Consider the following 9934-nt stretch of genomic DNA (forward strand, 5'->3'; position numbering starts at 1 on the left):
CACACACACACACACACACACACACACACACACACACACACACACACCCCGTCAGTCAGTCTTAGGACAGGTAGCCTGTTTCTCCGGCCTTGACCAGAGACGGAAAGCTGCTGGCGACATTGTGAGCGTCCCGGCGGCGCATGCATGGCTGCTCATGTGAACATGGACATAGAAGGGTGTGTGTGTGTGTGTGTGTGTGTGCAGCGGTGCTGGGATCCAGCAGGTCATATAATGGTTGGCTGGGCACATTGTCTGCATCAGTGGTCACTTCTTCACACACACACCCTGTCCCCTTAATCTGCAAATACATCTATAATAATCTGATAAAGCCTCAGGAGGGGGAGAAAAAAAGAATAATCTGAACCAACATCCACACACACACACACACACACACACTTTATCTGAGTGTGAAAACACGTGGAAGATCAGTGAAAGAATTCATTCAAAATGTCAATTTGCTCTTTCATCATTTTTTTAAATCTAAACTGAAAAAGCCAGGGGTTAAAATTACAACAAAAACAATCTTACAAATAGAGATTTAGATAATTAGAAATGAATCTTTTTGAAGCGCTATAGAGAACTATTCTCAAAAGAAACGGGAGTAATTAGCCATTAGGTTTCATTTATTTTAATAGGAATGAACAGAATCACAGTGGAACTGCTGAAGAAGATCACATCAGAGGCGATGGATATAAATGACGGCCTGATAGGGTTTAAAGGAAGGGAAACTCTGCAGCACTGACTTCCATTCATTTAGGAGGAACGCCCCGCTTCTTCATCACAACGCCGCCATCTTTAACTACCGCCACGGAGGACGCTTCCAACACACTGTCTGATTATAACTGCTGTGGTGAAGCAAACATGAAAGGACTCATTTAATGAACTACAGCTGGGAATAATGGGGGGGGGGGTGTTAAAAATAGGAAATAAAACAACCCAACCACTAAATATGTTTATTTTATATTTTTTTAAAAAAGGCTAATATTAACTTTCCATCTCATATCATCTAGTTGCCTCAAAAATAATTTATTCAGATATACTGGTTGGGAAGAAACAAAAATCTGGTTTATAAAAATGAACAAAGAGTAAAAATATATGTGGAGCTGAGCTGAAAGATAGAATATTTTTTGTTTCTATATTTAAAAAACAACAACATTTGGTTTGGTTATTTTTATTGATTAAGATTAAGCTTCTAATCAAAGTTGATTATAGATAAGTTTTTTTGATGCCTTTGTTGAAGCCGTTTTAAGGCACACGGCTGTTTAACTGCCGTAATAACTGCATATTATGAACCTTTCCCATTTCTGGGTGAATCTGTGCAGATAACAATTATGAGCTCACCGATGAGCTGCTGTTTGCTAAACACGCTAAGAGAGGAAGCTCCTGCAGAAGCAGGTAGAGGTGAGGTTGGCGTATCACAGCTTTCTTCCTTTCATTAGTTTAACCACTGCTGGAATGCTGCAGCTGTCTGTGCTGCTTGGCTGAATGCATTGTGCTGCACAGGGGTTGGTCTGAAACTCACACAACTCCTAATCCGCTAAAACATTCCTGAAAAACTTCAAAAAAAAGACACTGAAATAATCACAAAAAACACAACACAGCTCTTATAATAATGTCTAATGATAAAACTGATTAGAAAAACAAAAATAAATATTTTAAACCAGGATATTTGGGGCAGGTAGATGCAGTAATAACATGGTAATAAAGCATTAATAAGGCATTAAAGCGAGGTGTGGTAATACTGGGAGCACTGCCTCACAAAGCCCCTCAGAGAATAAAATGTTCAATTATTCCAAACCAGAAAAAAAAGCAGGAATTAAAGGAATAGAAAGCAAAGCACTTGGTTCCGTTGTTAAACATAAAGCTTGATCAATTTTTGATGAAAAGGATATAAAATGTAACTGCTCCCTTTCGCCTGATCCCGTCTAATAACCCTGCAGGAATCTTAATCAGTCGCACATGTTCCTGCCTCCTCCGCTGTCTCTGCCCTCCGTCCTCCGTCCATCCACAGTTTTCCAGCGTGTTTCCTCTCACCGTGACACTTTAATTCCTTTAATCCATCACCCACTTCCTCCTTTGCCATGTCACACACACACCCTGCCCGGTGTTTTGATGAAGCCCATAATTTTATTTTATAGAAGAATGTTTAGTGTGTGAGGAAGGAGAGCAAAGAAGGAAAGACGTCCTCACACACACTCACACACTTCCACCCAACTCGGCAGAGTGGCAGAGGAATGCAAATCTCTGGAAGTCATTAGGCTAAAGCCCATCTTCTCTTTCTGTGTGTGTGAGCGGCGGCACGGAGGCCGACACCCCCCCAACACATCATCATCATCATCATCATCATCAGGCCTTCCAAAACACACTGGACTAAAAGCAGAGGCGTTAAATTGTTCCTACGGCAAATCAGATCCGCTTAACCCTTTATAGGGCAAGTTAGCATTTTTGATCACCTGCATCCCCCTTACTAGTGGAGATCTAGAAGCACAAGATCTATATCCAGCCATTCAGCAAAGATACTGCTACATAGCTGAACATCTTATTTTGGCATTTGACCAATTAGATGAGCCCTTGAATGATATTTTAGCTATTGGGAATTAAGCTGAAAAAAGTCAAAAAAGGTAAAAGCTAATTAAAAAGTTAGTAAGCTTAGTTAACGCTTATATTTATGTTTATAAACTAAAAAATGTAAGTGCCAGTATCAGCATTAATGGCTCTAAGGTGATGTTATATCTAAAAAATGTGCTTCTTTTACTATAAGAGTGTTTTTTTTATACATTTCTTATAGAATCACTTTTATTATTTTTCTTAATATATTCGGGCAAGTTTGCGCTTCTTGTTTTTACATTCATATTAATTTTTGCCATCAAAATATCCATTTTTTTGAATGTTCCAAAGGTAATAAGGATTCCAATAACACTGTTGGCTTGAAGTTTGGATTTTTTAATGTTTCATTTTAATGAACCTTTTTGCTATTATTGTGAGGCTCACACCCAGCGGCCAGCTGAAACTTTTCCCTGTTTAAGTCTCTGCAGAGATAAAGAAAAGAGTTTATTTATGATTTTATCTTAATGTGATTATACAGCAGCTGCTCTAAGCGTGGATTCATTTATTCATGTTCAGCTCAGATAATCTGCACCACAACAGAAACTCATGCTTAGTGACATTAGAACCAGGGGCTCTACTTTATGCCTGTTGTTTCATAAATAAAATGTGGGAAAACATTTGGTTAAAAGCTTCCCTTTGCACTCAGCTTTTCTGGATCAGATCTGAATCAGACGACGAGCAGAGGCCTGGAAGCCTTCAGCTAAACTCAAAGTTCTGACTTTAAGAACCGGACAGGACCCCCTCATGCCTTCTGCTATAACGGCCATGCAAAGCCTGAGGTGTGAGGCTGGAGAGTCATTCTGGAGCTTTCAGTCTGGCTGGGTTGGTTTCTATTTCAGGAGGATGAAAAGCTGCTGCATAGTACCCCTTTTCTTCAGAAACGTCTTCTCGCTAAGGAGCGGACACACCGATGTGGAGAATTCAAAGTCAAAGCCAAGACGACATGAAATGGGAGCAAAGTGTCGTCTTTTGAAGCTATAATTGAATTAAAAGCGTCTGCTTCTGGTTTGGGCGTTATCATCCAGAGGCAACCCTGTCCTCAGGACACATCTGACCTTTAAGGACTGACGTGAAACTCTGTCGGTGTGAATTCACTGCTGCTGCTGTCTGTCCTCAGCAACACTGATTCACCAAGTCTTCTGCAGATCCAGGGTTTTACCTCTGATGAGGAGCGGCTGCATGGGAGCTACAACAGGCTGGAACCTGGATTGGAAAATGGATTTTATGGAGGATTAACTTTCACTTTAGAGGGACACTAAAATCCTCCCAGCATCCTATAGAGTCTACAAGAGGAAAGACAAACTGGTTAAGATGAGAGAAGGAAGGAAACATGGAGGGATTCTGAAGAAAACACTATTTTTTTCTTTTTTCCTCATTTTCACTGCTTCTTTCTTTACTTGCAGCCATTATTTTCACACACACACACACACACCTACACACACACACACCCAGTGTTGTTCAGTCAATGAGTTTACATTCAGCCCATAGACCCCCCCTGTACCTTGTCTGTGGAAGTACTCCAGTTTAAAGGGTTAAAGCTTCCAGCAGAAACATAGGATCCTTTCAGGCTCGCAGGAAAACACCTCAGTCTGTCTTCCCTGGATGCCTTTTCTTCTCTCCCTTCTTCTGGAGGAGACATAAAACGCACAAAGCTGCTTTTTTCGTGTCTTTCTTTCCCTCCTTTTATTGGAATTGTTAGTTTATTTCTTCTTATTTTATTATTTTATAGAATCAGGCAGACTTGTGCTGCTGGCTGTCCTCCGTCTCACTCCTCTCTCATTCTCTCCGCTCCATGTTAGGGATGAAAAGGGAAAACTCCACCAAGCTGCTGCTCTGTCCTCCTTTAACACTCTGCTGCTCTTTATTCTTCTCCTTCTCCTTCAGAAGGAAACGGTTCCCCCTCTTCTCGCGCGCACGCGCCCGAGCGTTTGTGAGTCCTGCGTCCTCGCGAGCTTTTTGGCACCTCTGCCGCGTGTGTGCGCCTCTTCTGCCCGATCCCTCGCGCCTTCTCTCCTCTCCAGCTCCACACTGAGAGAGAGAGGGGAGTGGGCGGGGCTACGGTAGGAGTACGGGATGTGATTGGCTGCCTGGGTGGAGGGGGGAGGAGCAGGTAGCGCTCTGAGGGGAGAGAGCGAAGGTGAAGCTGTGAGGTGGAGGAGGGCGCTCCTCTCTCCGAGCATTCCTCAGCCATGATCTCCCCCCCTTTCATGACCGCGGCCCTAAAAGCGGAGCAGCTACACCTCCTGGCCGCGTGCGCTCTGCGCCCGATCCGTTTCTCTCCCCTCAGCGCCACAAAATGTGCGCGCGCCGCCTACCCGCGCGCGCATGTGTGTGTGTGTGTGAGCTGCGGTCTGAGGCAGCTGTATAAACTCACCCTACTTTGGAGCGAAACAGTTACTGCATGATAAAACACGACATTACAGAAAGAAAAGAAATGTTGGTTTCATGAGGGAGTTTAAAGTTTTAATCAGATCTACTTTGTTAGAAGAAATAAAAGAGAAAAAGAAGTTAGAAGGTGAAAGAAGTTGAGGATGTGTGACTTTGCATAGCTGCTGTTCGGTGCAGATTCAGGCGTTCCTCATTATTTTCATCATAAAAACAACCAGATGGGTTTGATTTGAAATATCTCCACAGCGATCAAATTCAACCACATTAAACAATTAGATTAGAATTAGAATTTAGCATCTAGTTTTTTCTATAATTTGGGTTTATTAAATTTATTCCAATTTAAATGGAATCAAATTCAATAAAATTAGGAAGCATGGAAACATTTAGTTTAATTCCATACAATTGAATTTAATTTAATTTTGACTGAATTTAATTAACCCAAAATATAGAAAATACTAACTCTAAATTAAATCAGATTTTCTACTTAATGGTGTTAAATGTGCTGGGTATTTTTTCTTATTTACAATAAGTTATTATTCAATGAGTGTCATCATCTATTTTATGCCCAAAGGATAACAAAAAGTAAAACAGAGCTATTCCTAAATTCTTTCTACTTGATATATTTATTCATTTAAACACAATTTTTGGAGGGGGACGAGTGCTTCAAAACAATAAACAAATAACCTATAAAATAACTATGTAAATCTATCATTAATTTATTGAAACTGGAAATAAATACCAAATGCATTTAATAAGTATTTAAAATAAAATATATAAGCCTCATGTAAATATATAGATTTTATTTTCATCCATGGACAAGTCAATGGTCTTTTACAGCAAAACAGAGGCACAGCCACACACACACACACACACACACACACACACACACACACACACACACTTATTTAGAAACAAAAATTAACCTCCTAACACTCATGTTTTGGGGGGAAGGTGGAGTACCCAGAGAGAACGCACGCTTGCTCAGGGAGAGCATGCAAACACTTTGCAGGAATCAATTGGAGGACATTCTTGCTGCAAGGCATTAGAGCTCCAAACTGCAGCCCATGCATAAATTAGTATTAACTGAAATGATACCACCAGTAGCTGCTGGTTCCAGGTGAGTAGAGGAACTACATCCATCTATCCACCTATTTGCATAAAGCGGCTAACATGTCCAGCACAGAAACAGGCTTAAGCTTTAGCTCATGAATCAATGGGACCACAGTTAGTCCCCTTAATGAACTTTAGGGAGATTTCAGACCAAACTAGGCTTATGGAGGTTTCTGTTGCTCACCCAGAGTCTGTGTTAAATAAATATCAATGACTTCTTGAAGTTATTTCCAGAATTCCGACTTCTTCCCGTGTGGCTTTGACCTCAGAGTCATAGCAAAGGGAGAAGAAGCAAAGCGGTCTTTATTGGAGCCTCCATGATCCTGCCCACTGAGGCTGATGATCACAATTTAAATAGTTTCATAATTCTGCTGAACCTAATAAATAAACTAATTCAAAATAATCACTTAATTCCATAATTAAAAAACTGTTACAATTTAATAACATAAATAATTATTTAATTATGCTTCATAAGTCAATGGTATATTTATTTATTTTATGTGTATTTCATGTTACCTTGACTTATTTTATAGTTCTGAAAATGTAATGGTATATTACATTTTTTTATTGGTATATTCCCTTTTTTATTATCTTTTAATGAAATATATGGAAAATCTAGTTATTGAATGCAACATTTATTTATTTGGCATTCATTTGATGTAGTTTATGGTACATTTTGTTAATTTAATGATGTATTAAACAAATTAACGGTACATTTTCTGGCAAATATTTTATATGAATGTTTAAATATATGTATATGAAATATATTATATTTCATGGTAAAGGTAATTATTGTTAGGTTAATAAAACCTAACATTATTTAATTATATATTTATTTAATTTTGTCCTCTTTAATTTTCCATAAAATCTGCGGTTTACAGGTAACAGGTTTCTGATGGCATCTCTTGTAGAAAAGTACTTTGACACAAACATGCAGGATTTGTTTTTTAAGCGGTGGATTTTGATTCTCTGACTCCAGCCTTGGTGAACTATTTCTGGACTCAGTTATCCAACCAGCTTCTTTAGCAATAACCTGCGGTTGCTGTGCAGCGTGTGGATGACTCTGGATGTTTGTCAAGTTATCAAACTTTTTAATAATCAAGGGCCATAATATGGCCATTAAAAACATCTCCACATTGTGATCAGATTAACAAAAAGCTAAAAAATACTTAAAATAGTTAATAGTTAAATAGGGGAGTGTTGGCCTCGTGGTTAGAGCAGTGTGTTTTTGCTCTGAGAAGGTTGCAAATCCTCGTTTCGATCCTCACAGTCTGCACTCTGGGTCCCTGAGCAAGACCCTTTACCCCACACTGCTCCCTGGGCGCCGCACAATGGCAGCCCACTGCTCCCCAACTGGATGGGTTAAAATGCAGAGTGAATTTCTCCATTGTGGGACAATAAAGGGATTTATTTTATATTTACATTTTAATCTTATGTGCGGTCAGTCTATATAAAATGCGCGCTTTTCTTGAATTTTTTCACACTAGAATCTCATCAGGTGTACGTACCGATAAATATAAGGTACAAAGTGTCAGGATCTACGGACCTTTGCTTCTTTATCAGTGACTTGGTTCTTGGTCTGCATCATGTTAGGATTTTTCTTATTTATTTTCAATTTTTGTCAGTCAAAAACTCAAAGATGAAGCCTGTCTCCTTTCAGGGTAATGACTGCTTAATAATGTCACATCTTTCGTGTGTTCTATTCTTTTTTACTGTTCTTGGTATATGTCTCTAGCTTTGGAACAGTAATATCTGTTGTATCCCAGTTTATTTCTTTCTACATTTCTAACTCATTTGTCCTCAGCTCCTCAGTTAGTTCCTCATCCAGCTGCTCTGCATCGCTTTGGTTGGACTCATCTGGTTCTCATGTCCTCATGACATTCCCAGCAGTTTTTACTCATTCTGGTTAATCTAATCACTTAGCTTGTCCTTTGTTTGTGGCTTTTTTCAAATATAGCTCTGTAGCCCAGACCTGTAGTCTGCAGAGATCATAGCTGCCCTTCTCCTTTTCCTGTCAACGTTGGGTTGGAGGTTGGTAGAGGACCCAAATGCAGAGATGAGTGAGGCAGAGATGAGTTCTTGTGGGTTTAATGAAGAAAAACTGAGGCACACGTCCAAAAACACAAAAATACTGAGAAACAAAAATTTATATTAAGATTTAATAACAAAAAGGTGGCAACTGAAGCAAAAATCCAAAAGTAAAATACAGAAATACCAAAATCCAGGGGACGTCAAGGAAAACAGACGTGAGGAGCAGAGAAACGATCAAGTACTGCACAGAGTATATATAGGAGAGAGTAGGAGAGAGAACTAAGACAGGGTGTAATCAGTTGATATGGAGCAGGTGTGGATAGAAGTGACTAGAAGGGAGCTAGGGGAAGGAGACAGGCATAAGATAGTAACTTAAGACTGCTCAAACAAACATAAAATGGAAAATAAACCAAGGATCAACAAAGCAGAATGACATACATAACTGAGAACTAAAAACTCAAAGTCCCAAAAGGGAAAACCATAACATTTCCTCACCCTTGAGCTGTAGAAGTCAGGATGGAGGTAAAGTTATCTCCATAGATCATCTCTGTAGATCTGATTATTTGCTGCCATCTGACCCAGACGGCCTTAATGGCTGAACCAAACCAAACAGTGATGGAAGCGACCATGGTGAAGATGACCTGAAGCTGCTGCTGTTATCTCTGCTGCTTTTTCTTCCAAACAGTGTCTATGTGTGGGTGTTTCCTAGAAACCAGGAGGAATCCACGGTACGGGGCGGGGTGGGGTGGGGTGGTGGTGGGGGTGCTTCACTGTCATCTGTACAGTCCTCAGCAGGTTAAGCTCTACTGGGTCTGACAGCATCCGTGTTCCAGCCATTCTCTTGTCTGTATGCTGACTCATCATTCCGCTAATGGTGAGGTTGTCTATGAACTTCCAAGAATTCCGTGTTCTGTATTCTCATGCTACCCACAATGCAGGTTTTTTTTTTTTTTTTTTATCAATTTAGCATAATGTATCCAGGACGCGTTAACGGTGAGATATGATGGGAATAAAATCATTCACAGCTTGATGGCGGCCTCAGTTTTTTCAGGTCATTCACTGAAGCTTAATTTAGGCATGGAACTATATTAAACTCAATGTAAAGCAAACTTCGAAACTTCCACAGAGAGACACTAGGGGGCAACAGTGAGGATCAGCAGATCACTGCAAACAATTTGTCTGCAAACAATCTAAATAAGTCTTTTTTTTCTTAAAATTTGTGAATTTTTTCTTGAATTGAGGAGGTAATTTTTAAAATAAGAAAAAAAGCAATTGTGTTGTCTGATTTCAATTGCATATTATCTAATTATCAAATTTTAAGAGTGACAATACCCATTCCATTGGCAAATCATCTTATTTACCTACTAAAATTAAGGATAAATACACTTGATTTAAATTTTTCTAGATTATTTTTACAGTGAGGAGGTTGAGTGTCTGGGACAGGATGAGGGAATGTAAAAGTCAAAATTAAATGACTACATAAGAAAAGACCTATAATTAGGTCATATGGTGACTAATAACTAATAAATCACTCACTGTCCATAGATGCTTGCAGTAATCACAAATGAAACTCCTAAGTGACCAGGAGGGGGGGTGTCTAAGGAAGGAATTTTTCTGCTGCATTTCCTTTTTACGTGGAAGCTGGGATATCACATGGAACAGTATTTTAGTCATGGTTGTGTGTGTACCTTTGGCTGTAGTCGCAATTTAAGATCAACGGAAAATATGAAAGTCCAAAAGCATCAAACAGAAACAATATCACTTTGGTGACTACATTTATCTGACTTCCCAGTTTCAA

General features: G+C 39.5%; 1 protein-coding gene across 10 annotated transcripts in view; it reads right to left on the reverse strand.

Moving 5' to 3' along the window:
• The window catches only part of LOC107088586 (teneurin-3), a 471923-nt gene that overhangs the window by 302781 nt on the left and 159208 nt on the right, over positions 1-9934 (reverse strand). The window contains exon 1 of one of the 10 annotated variants that reach the window (XM_015380865.1): positions 4109-4607. The exons of the other annotated variants lie outside the window; for them this stretch is intronic. The gene's annotated coding sequence lies outside the window, so the exon portion shown is untranslated. Of the gene's footprint in view, positions 1-4108; positions 4608-9934 lie in introns of those variants that run through there. 10 annotated transcript variants of the gene reach the window in all.

Source organism: Cyprinodon variegatus, unplaced genomic scaffold (genome assembly GCF_000732505.1).
Source record: "Cyprinodon variegatus isolate N-32 unplaced genomic scaffold, C_variegatus-1.0 Scaffold223, whole genome shotgun sequence".
NCBI lineage: Eukaryota > Metazoa > Chordata > Actinopteri > Cyprinodontiformes > Cyprinodontidae > Cyprinodon > Cyprinodon variegatus.